General features: G+C 50.9%; 1 protein-coding gene and 2 long non-coding RNA genes across 3 annotated transcripts in view; all 3 read left to right on the forward strand.

The window, feature by feature from the left end:
- LOC135421584 (serine/threonine-protein kinase PAK 3-like) overlaps window positions 1–12,129 on the forward strand; it is a 66,825-nt gene that overhangs the window by 19,567 nt on the left and 35,129 nt on the right. The window lies entirely within an intron of this gene.
- On the forward strand, window positions 478–3,733 carry LOC135421212 (uncharacterized). The gene is made up of 3 exons (XR_010433911.1): window positions 478–600; window positions 796–918; window positions 3,578–3,733. It is a non-coding gene; the product is annotated as an uncharacterized LOC135421212 (long non-coding RNA).
- Window positions 6,198–9,453, forward strand: LOC135421213 (uncharacterized). Its single transcript, XR_010433912.1, has 3 exons — window positions 6,198–6,320; window positions 6,516–6,638; window positions 9,298–9,453. It is a non-coding gene; the product is annotated as an uncharacterized LOC135421213 (long non-coding RNA).

Raw genomic sequence — 12,129 nt, forward strand, 5'->3', positions numbered from 1 at the left:
CGCAGCCGGTTTTGCCTCAGCCCGGACCAATTTTTCCCTCAACCCGCAGCCGGTTTTGCCTCAGCCCACAGCCCTTTCTGCCTCATAACTGCCCCCCCCCCCCGCCTCAGCTGCAGCCGGTTTTGTCTCAGCCCAGAGCCGTTCTCATCTCAGCCCTTGTGCCGCGCTGCTTCAGCCCGCAGCGGTTTTTGCTTCAGCCTGGGGTTCACCCCATCTCAGCTGAGGCCTCAGTGATGCCGGGAAAAGGCCACGGTAGTAAAACTCAAGAGCCACAGGCGCTATGAAGCCGCTAGTTGTTTATTACGCTGCCGGACGCGCGGGGGATGACTCCGCCTGACACGCGCGAGCGCTCCCCCCTCACGGCTCCCGTTTTCTCCCAGCAGGTCATCCATATCCATCGCACGGTTTTACATATTCAGGAACTACCCCAGAGTGGGCGCTGGTCTATGGAAATCTCGGGACACGCCTTCTGGCGCCTGCCCACTTCTCTCGGGTGGTCGTCTCGGGTCCTCTGACTCTGCTCAGGAGAATGAAGAGGAAGAAGTGGAGAAGGAACCTGTGGCTGTTGGAGAAGTAATGCCTGAAGGAATGAAAGCTTTGGTTAGCACTGCCTTTGGTGTCATTCAGAGCTGCAAGTTCCTAATATTTTAGCAGCATTTGTTTTGTCCTAATGTTGATTACGGCTCCTGGAGAAGCCCCAGGTCAAGTCTCAGAAAGCAAGGACTGGCCTGTGCTGGAGCTCTTCCCCTTGGGGAGGGATGGTTAATGCCTGTCTTGTGTTTCCTTTGTCCCAAGCCTAAGGACGTGCCACCCAAGCTGGAGACTCCCAGAAACCTGTCACCTGTGTTCCTCTCCTTCCTGCAGTCTTGCCTGAACTGGAATGTGAGGCCCCGATGGCCCACCAGGCTGCTTCTGCAGGTAAAGTGGCTGCAGGTGAAACAGCTGTCCAGGGATGGGCTTTGTCATCAGCTAAACTCAGAGGCATCAGGAGACCTCCTCTGCTACTAATCTCCAGTCTTGGTGCTTTTCAAATGACAAATAAGTAGCATCACAGAATAATTTGGCTTGGAAGAGACCTTTAAGTGGCATCTAGTCCAACCCCCCTGCAACGAGCAGGGCCATCTTCAACTAGACCAGGTTGCTCAGAGCCTTTCCTCCAAGGAAAGGTCTTCCACCATCTGGTCCTGTCTGTGGTCCTGGCTTGTACTTTCCTTTCTAGTTTAATTTCATTTTATTTTTTTTATTATTCTAAACTTTGCCACTTGAAGTATGTCTGCAATTGATGTGTCACCTGGAAATTTGATCTTTTAGAGCCATTTCCTTTTTTGTGCCATAAAATCAGCCTAATTAATTTTTCCTCTTGTGTTTCTTTGTTTAATCTCAGTGCCTGAAAGCCCTGGACTTCCTTCATTCAAATCGAGTGATCCACAGAGACATCAAAAGTGACAGTATTCTTCTCGGAATGGATGGATCTGTCAAACTGAGTAGGTGTTCTTGGTCAGGCACAGCGTTCCTGGGAGGCAGGGTCTGGGGTTGCCTTTGAGTGCCTGCCAGTTCCCCAAAAGTGGTGCTGGTGGGAGCGCCCAGCCCACTGCTGTAAGCTGAGAGCAGAGTTGCAATGTGCAGAGAGCTCTAGAGAGGATGAGGCTGTCAAGAGTGCCTTTGGTTTGGGTATGTCCCTTCCAGAGGAAACAGAGCACAGCCACTCTTCCAGCTAGATTCAACACTGTGCTCTCAGACTGAGAGTGGGGAATTCTTGTGCTTGCTTTCATAATTCAAGCCGGTTTTAACTCTATTTCTTTTTTCTGCAGTTGATTTTGGCTTATGTGCTTGGCTTCAGCCCCAGCGAAAGACATGGAGGTCATTTTTTTCAACACCTTTCTATATGGTATCAGAAATGTTGAGAAGAGACCGATATGATGCCAAAGTGGATATCTGGGCCCTTGGGATCATGGCACTAGAAATGGTGGATGGTCCTACACGGGTAAGGTGCAAATACTGTCAGAGAGCCCTGCCTTTCTCCCCTGAGCCATATCTTTCTCCCACTCACATCAGCTTGAACTAGTCCCACCAAGGCCCACGTCTAAAAGTGTCCTGGAGCACATCTGCTCACAGGAGAAGTGACATGTGCCAGTGCAGAAATGGGCCGTTTTGGCCTCCAACAATGCTTGAATTCCTCCTGTGCTCTTTGAACTCCCTTGGAGCTGGATCTCCCAATGGCAGGAATTTTTCAGCAGCAGGATTCTCCCGTTGGAGAATTACTGTGAAAAGCATTTCAAGGGGATCTGCAGGCCAGAAGTCTTTTCAAACTTGGACCAGTGCCCACTGCTTACCTGAGCCTTTCAGGGCAGGTCACTGCTTCTAGTACTGCCACAAGTATGTATTAGCCAGTACATTTCTAAAAGTAGGTTCTAGCACAGCTCCTTGTAGTAAGCCAATGTATTTCCAGGTTTGCAGTTGTAGATGCTAATTCCCTAAAATGAAATGACCCGCTCTTACACCAAAGGAGTGTGCAATAGGCCAGGAAGGTATACGGGGATAAAACCCCATGACTAACAGCTGAAACCAAGTTAAATGCTGCACAGTTAATTCCTGAGGAAGGCAACAATTATGGAAAATGTCAGTCTTCCAGTCCTTCTGAAAAAGGTCCCTGACTTTTCTTGGAAGACTTCTTTTGGATTGCATTTGCCTTGCAGAAGGCAGCAAAAAGAGTTGAAGGCAATTAGCAGGACTGGTCTGGATGCTGAAAATTCTCTGCTTCCTTAAGCTCAAATGTTGATCAGGGCTCCTGGAGAAGCCCCAGGTCAAGTCTCAGAAAGCAAGGACTGGCCTGTGCTGGAGCTTTCCCCTCGGGGAGGGATGGTCAATGGCTGTCTTGTGTTTCCTTTGTCCCAAGCCTAAGGACATGCCACCCGAGCTGGAGACTCCCAGAAACCTGTCGCCTGTGTTCCGTTCCTTCCTGCAGTCCTGCCTGAACCCGAATGCAAAGCGTCAATGGACGGCCAAGAAGCTGCTGAAGGTAAAGTGGCTGCAGGTGAAACAGCTGTCCAGGGATGGGCTTTGTCATCAGCTAAACAACTAAGTAGCATTCTAGAATAGTTTGGCTTGGAAGGGACCTTTAAGTGGCATCTAGTCCAACCCCCCTGCAACGAGCAGGGACATCTTCAACTAGACTGGGTTGCTCAGAGCCCTGTCCCACCTGACCAGGGATGGGGTATCCACTTCCTGTGCCAGTGTTTCAGCACCCTCATTCTAAACAATGACTTCCTGAGATGTAACCAGAATCTATCCTCTTCCACTTGAAAACCATGATCCTTTGTCCCATTGCAACCACGCCCTTTGAAAAAATGTGTCCCCTTGAAGGACTGAAAGGCCACAATAAGCTCTCCCTGGCACCTTCTCTTCTCCAGTGCCATCTGTCTTGGCCTTTCCTCAGAGGAAAGTTGGAGGTCTAGATAGTTCCCTACGTCCTCCTGATGTGTATTGCTGGTAACCAGAGGAATCCCGCTGGAGCCTGTGAGAAACTGCATTTGGAAAGTAATGGCTCCTTTTGTTCTTCTTTGGTTTTTTGGTGCAGCATCCGTTTTTAGGAAAATCCAAGAGTCTTGTCGAGATGGCTCCTCTGATTGATGCAGTCAGGAGACCCAGAACAGCGGCACCAGAACCTCTGCTGGCTCCCTCTCTTTCTGGACAAGAGGGGAAAGAAGAGCAAGTAGAGAAGGAAGCTGCAAGTTCCTGAACAGACAGCACTCGCTCTTTGGGTCTGAAGATTGTGAGGGCAGGGGCCCTGCCATGACATGGTGCTTCAGCCCAGCCACTGACACCTGGAAAAGGGGTTTTGAACTACCAAGTCAAGTCAGGGTCCCTTGCAGGAGACAGGAGACAGGACAAACTGTCCCTTGGGGATACCTGCCCCTCTGCACAGTTCAAACATCCTGGCACTGCTGCAGCAACACAACCTGAAGAAGTCTCCTTTCCCGACATGGAAATGCCTCCACTGGCAAAGGAGGCACAGAGTAGACAAGGACTAGGAAATCAGGCAATATCTACTCTGATCTTTCCAGCCACTTCGTTTGTAAATAAACTTTTGTTGTTATTCATAGCTGGGAAGTCCCATTGATGGGGGTTTTGGTATGGTTTGGAATTGGGAAAGGGTTTCTTTCATTCATCGGCTCCAGACCACATTGCCTTTGGAATTCATCCCACTGGCCTGTGTTTGCCCAGTCGTGGTACTTCTATATGAGGAAGAAAGTGCAATTGCAAGTCCAGCCACAATCAGATGGAGAGTGGGGCAGACAAATCCCCCCGCTGGGTACAGGTATTCAACTGGGACCGTAGAGTGTTTGAGTTCTTGACAATTGGGTTTGTATGACCACTTGCAATCTCTGTGCCTGGATGAGAGTCTTCCTCAGCTGAAAAAGCAGAAGGTCAGCCCGTGTGCTCCGAAAGGGCACGTCTGATGCGAGGCTTTCAGAGCAGCAGTCTGAGGGGCTGAGCCCCCGCAGAGCCCGGGCAGAGCACAGAGCAGCCTCAGCATGCGCAGAGCCAGGCTGGAAGAAGCCCAGCCCGGGGTGCTTGCATCTTTCTGGGACCAGACTAATCTTCCAGACTCGGAGACAAACTGGGTGTGGGCTGCTCCAGAGGGGAATCGTGGCCAGGCATGGAAATGCATGGACTGATGGGATTTGCCACCTTGGGTCTGCACAGGAGTCGAGAAGGGCAAAAGAGAGCAGAGTGATGGAGTCGTTTCTGGCAATGCCTCCTGACCTCTTGGTTGCCTCGTAGCTCCTGGGAAAGGTCGGGAGTGTCTGTGCCACTCTGGACAGAGGGGGAGGGAGCTGGGCTGTTCCACAGGCTTGTGCTCAGGTGAGTGTCCTTTAGGCATCCCAGTTCTGCCCTGGGAACTGAGGCTGACACAGAGGGTGACAGCCTTCCCTGGGAGAGGCCCCACAAAACGGCGGATCCTCATGGCTTGGAGGCTCCCCATGAAATGGCACAACTGACATCATGGAGATTACTAAATGTGGGAGCATTATATGGGGGGTGTGCAAATTTATAAAATATATAGACACACAAGGTACTGTAGAATTATTACCGTTGTATATAGATAGTGTTTTACAGTGCTGTGGGCATACCTGGACTCTGTACTGTCTAGGGCACTTACACAACACCCCATAACTCTCCTGCACTGTAGCCCCTTACATAATGCTCCCTTATATATAGATAATGTACATACTTGTGTGTGTGTATATACAGAGAGACTGTGTAAATAGTGTGTACATATAGTGTGTATATATATGTATATACATATATATACATACACACACATATATATACACACACATATATATATGTATTTGTGTGGGAACAGGAAAAAATTAAAGGAAAAACGGAAAGCTGTGTGTGTGGGAGGGAACTGGGGCTTCCTTCAAGTTGGGAGCGGGACGGCGTGGGGCCGGGGAGCTGTAGGGAGACTCCTCGCCACTGTGCTCAGTGCCTGGCCTCTTCCCCCCGCCCCACCCCACCCATCGCCCAGGCTGAGAACCGTCGCCGCTGCTGCCTCAGCCTGGGGGCCGCCCCGCCTCATCGGCAACTGTTCTTGCCTCAGCCCTCAGGTGTTTTCCCCTCAGCCCGCACCAGTTTTTCCCTCAACCCTCAGCCATTTTTCCTTCAGATCACAGTCGGTTTTGCCTCAGCCCGGACCAATTTTTCCCTCAACTCGCAGCCGGTTTTGCCTCAGCCCGGACCAATTTTTCCCTCAACCCGCAGCCGGTTTTGCCTCAGCCCACAGCCCTTTCTGCCTCATAACTGCCCCCCCCCCCCGCCTCAGCTGCAGCCGGTTTTGTCTCAGCCCAGAGCCGTTCTCATCTCAGCCCTTGTGCCGCGCTGCTTCAGCCCGCAGCGGTTTTTGCTTCAGCCTGGGGTTCACCCCATCTCAGCTGAGGCCTCAGTGATGCCGGGAAAAGGCCACGGTAGTAAAACTCAAGAGCCACAGGCGCTATGAAGCCGCTAGTTGTTTATTACGCTGCCGGACGCGCGGGGGATGACTCCGCCTGACACGCGCGAGCGCTCCCCCCTCACGGCTCCCGTTTTCTCCCAGCAGGTCATCCATATCCATCGCACGGTTTTACATATTCAGGAACTACCCCAGAGTGGGCGCTGGTCTATGGAAATCTCGGGACACGCCTTCTGGCGCCTGCCCACTTCTCTCGGGTGGTCGTCTCGGGTCCTCTGACTCTGCTCAGGAGAATGAAGAGGAAGAAGTGGAGAAGGAACCTGTGGCTGTTGGAGAAGTAATGCCTGAAGGAATGAAAGCTTTGGTTAGCACTGCCTTTGGTGTCATTCAGAGCTGCAAGTTCCTAATATTTTAGCAGCATTTGTTTTGTCCTAATGTTGATTACGGCTCCTGGAGAAGCCCCAGGTCAAGTCTCAGAAAGCAAGGACTGGCCTGTGCTGGAGCTCTTCCCCTTGGGGAGGGATGGTTAATGCCTGTCTTGTGTTTCCTTTGTCCCAAGCCTAAGGACGTGCCACCCAAGCTGGAGACTCCCAGAAACCTGTCACCTGTGTTCCTCTCCTTCCTGCAGTCTTGCCTGAACTGGAATGTGAGGCCCCGATGGCCCACCAGGCTGCTTCTGCAGGTAAAGTGGCTGCAGGTGAAACAGCTGTCCAGGGATGGGCTTTGTCATCAGCTAAACTCAGAGGCATCAGGAGACCTCCTCTGCTACTAATCTCCAGTCTTGGTGCTTTTCAAATGACAAATAAGTAGCATCACAGAATAATTTGGCTTGGAAGAGACCTTTAAGTGGCATCTAGTCCAACCCCCCTGCAACGAGCAGGGCCATCTTCAACTAGACCAGGTTGCTCAGAGCCTTTCCTCCAAGGAAAGGTCTTCCACCATCTGGTCCTGTCTGTGGTCCTGGCTTGTACTTTCCTTTCTAGTTTAATTTCATTTTATTTTTTTTATTATTCTAAACTTTGCCACTTGAAGTATGTCTGCAATTGATGTGTCACCTGGAAATTTGATCTTTTAGAGCCATTTCCTTTTTTGTGCCATAAAATCAGCCTAATTAATTTTTCCTCTTGTGTTTCTTTGTTTAATCTCAGTGCCTGAAAGCCCTGGACTTCCTTCATTCAAATCGAGTGATCCACAGAGACATCAAAAGTGACAGTATTCTTCTCGGAATGGATGGATCTGTCAAACTGAGTAGGTGTTCTTGGTCAGGCACAGCGTTCCTGGGAGGCAGGGTCTGGGGTTGCCTTTGAGTGCCTGCCAGTTCCCCAAAAGTGGTGCTGGTGGGAGCGCCCAGCCCACTGCTGTAAGCTGAGAGCAGAGTTGCAATGTGCAGAGAGCTCTAGAGAGGATGAGGCTGTCAAGAGTGCCTTTGGTTTGGGTATGTCCCTTCCAGAGGAAACAGAGCACAGCCACTCTTCCAGCTAGATTCAACACTGTGCTCTCAGACTGAGAGTGGGGAATTCTTGTGCTTGCTTTCATAATTCAAGCCGGTTTTAACTCTATTTCTTTTTTCTGCAGTTGATTTTGGCTTATGTGCTTGGCTTCAGCCCCAGCGAAAGACATGGAGGTCATTTTTTTCAACACCTTTCTATATGGTATCAGAAATGTTGAGAAGAGACCGATATGATGCCAAAGTGGATATCTGGGCCCTTGGGATCATGGCACTAGAAATGGTGGATGGTCCTACACGGGTAAGGTGCAAATACTGTCAGAGAGCCCTGCCTTTCTCCCCTGAGCCATATCTTTCTCCCACTCACATCAGCTTGAACTAGTCCCACCAAGGCCCACGTCTAAAAGTGTCCTGGAGCACATCTGCTCACAGGAGAAGTGACATGTGCCAGTGCAGAAATGGGCCGTTTTGGCCTCCAACAATGCTTGAATTCCTCCTGTGCTCTTTGAACTCCCTTGGAGCTGGATCTCCCAATGGCAGGAATTTTTCAGCAGCAGGATTCTCCCGTTGGAGAATTACTGTGAAAAGCATTTCAAGGGGATCTGCAGGCCAGAAGTCTTTTCAAACTTGGACCAGTGCCCACTGCTTACCTGAGCCTTTCAGGGCAGGTCACTGCTTCTAGTACTGCCACAAGTATGTATTAGCCAGTACATTTCTAAAAGTAGGTTCTAGCACAGCTCCTTGTAGTAAGCCAATGTATTTCCAGGTTTGCAGTTGTAGATGCTAATTCCCTAAAATGAAATGACCCGCTCTTACACCAAAGGAGTGTGCAATAGGCCAGGAAGGTATACGGGGATAAAACCCCATGACTAACAGCTGAAACCAAGTTAAATGCTGCACAGTTAATTCCTGAGGAAGGCAACAATTATGGAAAATGTCAGTCTTCCAGTCCTTCTGAAAAAGGTCCCTGACTTTTCTTGGAAGACTTCTTTTGGATTGCATTTGCCTTGCAGAAGGCAGCAAAAAGAGTTGAAGGCAATTAGCAGGACTGGTCTGGATGCTGAAAATTCTCTGCTTCCTTAAGCTCAAATGTTGATCAGGGCTCCTGGAGAAGCCCCAGGTCAAGTCTCAGAAAGCAAGGACTGGCCTGTGCTGGAGCTTTCCCCTCGGGGAGGGATGGTCAATGGCTGTCTTGTGTTTCCTTTGTCCCAAGCCTAAGGACATGCCACCCGAGCTGGAGACTCCCAGAAACCTGTCGCCTGTGTTCCGTTCCTTCCTGCAGTCCTGCCTGAACCCGAATGCAAAGCGTCAATGGACGGCCAAGAAGCTGCTGAAGGTAAAGTGGCTGCAGGTGAAACAGCTGTCCAGGGATGGGCTTTGTCATCAGCTAAACAACTAAGTAGCATTCTAGAATAGTTTGGCTTGGAAGGGACCTTTAAGTGGCATCTAGTCCAACCCCCCTGCAACGAGCAGGGACATCTTCAACTAGACTGGGTTGCTCAGAGCCCTGTCCCACCTGACCAGGGATGGGGTATCCACTTCCTGTGCCAGTGTTTCAGCACCCTCATTCTAAACAATGACTTCCTGAGATGTAACCAGAATCTATCCTCTTCCACTTGAAAACCATGATCCTTTGTCCCATTGCAACCACGCCCTTTGAAAAAATGTGTCCCCTTGAAGGACTGAAAGGCCACAATAAGCTCTCCCTGGCACCTTCTCTTCTCCAGTGCCATCTGTCTTGGCCTTTCCTCAGAGGAAAGTTGGAGGTCTAGATAGTTCCCTACGTCCTCCTGATGTGTATTGCTGGTAACCAGAGGAATCCCGCTGGAGCCTGTGAGAAACTGCATTTGGAAAGTAATGGCTCCTTTTGTTCTTCTTTGGTTTTTTGGTGCAGCATCCGTTTTTAGGAAAATCCAAGAGTCTTGTCGAGATGGCTCCTCTGATTGATGCAGTCAGGAGACCCAGAACAGCGGCACCAGAACCTCTGCTGGCTCCCTCTCTTTCTGGACAAGAGGGGAAAGAAGAGCAAGTAGAGAAGGAAGCTGCAAGTTCCTGAACAGACAGCACTCGCTCTTTGGGTCTGAAGATTGTGAGGGCAGGGGCCCTGCCATGACATGGTGCTTCAGCCCAGCCACTGACACCTGGAAAAGGGGTTTTGAACTACCAAGTCAAGTCAGGGTCCCTTGCAGGAGACAGGAGACAGGACAAACTGTCCCTTGGGGATACCTGCCCCTCTGCACAGTTCAAACATCCTGGCACTGCTGCAGCAACACAACCTGAAGAAGTCTCCTTTCCCGACATGGAAATGCCTCCACTGGCAAAGGAGGCACAGAGTAGACAAGGACTAGGAAATCAGGCAATATCTACTCTGATCTTTCCAGCCACTTCGTTTGTAAATAAACTTTTGTTGTTATTCATAGCTGGGAAGTCCCATTGATGGGGGTTTTGGTATGGTTTGGAATTGGGAAAGGGTTTCTTTCATTCATCGGCTCCAGACCACATTGCCTTTGGAATTCATCCCACTGGCCTGTGTTTGCCCAGTCGTGGTACTTCTATATGAGGAAGAAAGTGCAATTGCAAGTCCAGCCACAATCAGATGGAGAGTGGGGCAGACAAATCCCCCCGCTGGGTACAGGTATTCAACTGGGACCGTAGAGTGTTTGAGTTCTTGACAATTGGGTTTGTATGACCACTTGCAATCTCTGTGCCTGGATGAGAGTCTTCCTCAGCTGAAAAAGCAGAAGGTCAGCCCGTGTGCTCCGAAAGGGCACGTCTGATGCGAGGCTTTCAGAGCAGCAGTCTGAGGGGCTGAGCCCCCGCAGAGCCCGGGCAGAGCACAGAGCAGCCTCAGCATGCGCAGAGCCAGGCTGGAAGAAGCCCAGCCCGGGGTGCTTGCATCTTTCTGGGACCAGACTAATCTTCCAGACTCGGAGACAAACTGGGTGTGGGCTGCTCCAGAGGGGAATCGTGGCCAGGCATGGAAATGCATGGACTGATGGGATTTGCCACCTTGGGTCTGCACAGGAGTCGAGAAGGGCAAAAGAGAGCAGAGTGATGGAGTCGTTTCTGGCAATGCCTCCTGACCTCTTGGTTGCCTCGTAGCTCCTGGGAAAGGTCGGGAGTGTCTGTGCCACTCTGGACAGAGGGGGAGGGAGCTGGGCTGTTCCACAGGCTTGTGCTCAGGTGAGTGTCCTTTAGGCATCCCAGTTCTGCCCTGGGAACTGAGGCTGACACAGAGGGTGACAGCCTTCCCTGGGAGAGGCCCCACAAAACGGCGGATCCTCATGGCTTGGAGGCTCCCCATGAAATGGCACAACTGACATCATGGAGATTACTAAATGTGGGAGCATTATATGGGGGGTGTGCAAATTTATAAAATATATAGACACACAAGGTACTGTAGAATTATTACCGTTGTATATAGATAGTGTTTTACAGTGCTGTGGGCATACCTGGACTCTGTACTGTCTAGGGCACTTACACAACACCCCATAACTCTCCTGCACTGTAGCCCCTTACATAATGCTCCCTTATATATAGATAATGTACATACTTGTGTGTGTGTATATACAGAGAGACTGTGTAAATAGTGTGTACATATAGTGTGTATATATATGTATATACATATATATACATACACACACATATATATACACACACATATATATATGTATTTGTGTGGGAACAGGAAAAAATTAAAGGAAAAACGGAAAGCTGTGTGTGTGGGAGGGAACTGGGGCTTCCTTCAAGTTGGGAGCGGGACGGCGTGGGGCCGGGGAGCTGTAGGGAGACTCCTCGCCACTGTGCTCAGTGCCTGGCCTCTTCCCCCCCCCCCACCCCATCGCCCAGGCTGAGAACCGTCGCCGCTGCTGCCTCAGCCTGGGGGCCGCCCCGCCTCATCGGCAACTGTTCTTGCCTCAGCCCTCAGGTGTTTTCCCCTCAGCCCGCACCAGTTTTTCCCTCAACCCTCAGCCATTTTTCCTTCAGATCACAGTCGGTTTTGCCTCAGCCCGGACCAATTTTTCCCTCAACTCGCAGCCGGTTTTGCCTCAGCCCGGACCAATTTTTCCCTCAACCCGCAGCCGGTTTTGCCTCAGCCCACAGCCCTTTCTGCCTCATAACTGCCCCCCCCCCCCCCCGCCTCAGCTGCAGCCGGTTTTGTCTCAGCCCAGAGCCGTTCTCATCTCAGCCCTTGTGCCGCGCTGCTTCAGCCCGCAGCGGTTTTTGCTTCAGCCTGGGGTTCACCCCATCTCAGCTGAGGCCTCAGTGATGCCGGGAAAAGGCCACGGTAGTAAAACTCAAGAGCCACAGGCGCTATGAAGCCGCTAGTTGTTTATTACGCTGCCGGACGCGCGGGGGATGACTCCGCCTGACACGCGCGAGCGCTCCCCCCTCACGGCTCCCGTTTTCTCCCAGCAGGTCATCCATATCCATCGCACGGTTTGACATATTCAGGAACTACCCCAGAGTGGGCGCTGGTCTATGGAAATCTCGGGACACGCCTTCTGGCGCCTGCCCACTTCTCTCGGGTGGTCGTCTCGGGTCCTCTGACTCTGCTCAGGAGAATGAAGAGGAAGAAGTGGAGAAGGAACCTGTGGCTGTTGGAGAAGTAATGCCTGAAGGAATGAAAGCTTTGGTTAGCACTGCCTTTGGTGTCATTCAGAGCTGCAAGTTCCTAATATTTTAGCAGCATTTGTTTTGTCCTAATGTTGATTACGGCTCCTGG

This window comes from Pseudopipra pipra, chromosome 13 (assembly GCF_036250125.1).
Source record: "Pseudopipra pipra isolate bDixPip1 chromosome 13, bDixPip1.hap1, whole genome shotgun sequence".
Lineage (NCBI taxonomy): Eukaryota > Metazoa > Chordata > Aves > Passeriformes > Pipridae > Pseudopipra > Pseudopipra pipra.